An 837-nucleotide genomic window follows, 5' to 3' on the forward strand; every position below is an offset into this window, starting at 1 on the left:
AAATTCAGACAAGCACTGTGTTAAAAAAAAGTAAAGGTGCAATCTACGATTGCAGTAAATTTAGTTTTACGTTTGACATTCATTAGACATTTGGTTTCATACCAATTAAAGTCTTTGTGTCTGTTATGTTTTGAGCCCAAACAAACTTAGATAGACATAAATATATGCCCTTTACGCTACACAAGGCTTAATTTCAGGAAAAAAAAAAAATACATATATATAAATTAACCATATAAATGAATTAAACAATTTAACTACATGACATAATACTATAAAACCAATACTAAAATGTTCAGAAAAACATCCCTGTTATTGCACAATGCCTCGTTTTGGAATTAGCCTTTTATGTGTTTTATAATAATTTTACAACTTTTAATGTGTGCAATAATATAAATCCATTAAACGACAACACCATTTAAGCTAAAGGTATCAAACCAACTTTAAAATATTCAGATGTACATATTGTACACATGCAGTAGGACTGCAGAACCTGCCCTGAGCATGTAGCCTATGTCAAGCTGTGTGGTAAATCTGATAAAAGTCAAATTCATACAAATAAAACAAAATTTTCTATATATTTCAAAAATGTGTGTTAGCCCCAAACGAGCCAGAGTGCTCAGAGACATGAGAGAGAGCCCTGAGATGAGCCTAGCTGTGTAGGGCCTACACATTTCAACTTATGAATAACATTTTGTATTGCAAGTGTTTTTTGCACATTTTGATGCCTTGATGACAGTGGTAGGGGCTCGAACTTAACTACACTAACTAGTAATGGAATGATGTAATTTAATAACAATATAAAATCTGTTACAGTTGCTGAGAAACAATGTACAGTTA

This window comes from Labeo rohita, unplaced genomic scaffold (assembly GCF_022985175.1).
Source record: "Labeo rohita strain BAU-BD-2019 unplaced genomic scaffold, IGBB_LRoh.1.0 scaffold_454, whole genome shotgun sequence".
Lineage (NCBI taxonomy): Eukaryota > Metazoa > Chordata > Actinopteri > Cypriniformes > Cyprinidae > Labeo > Labeo rohita.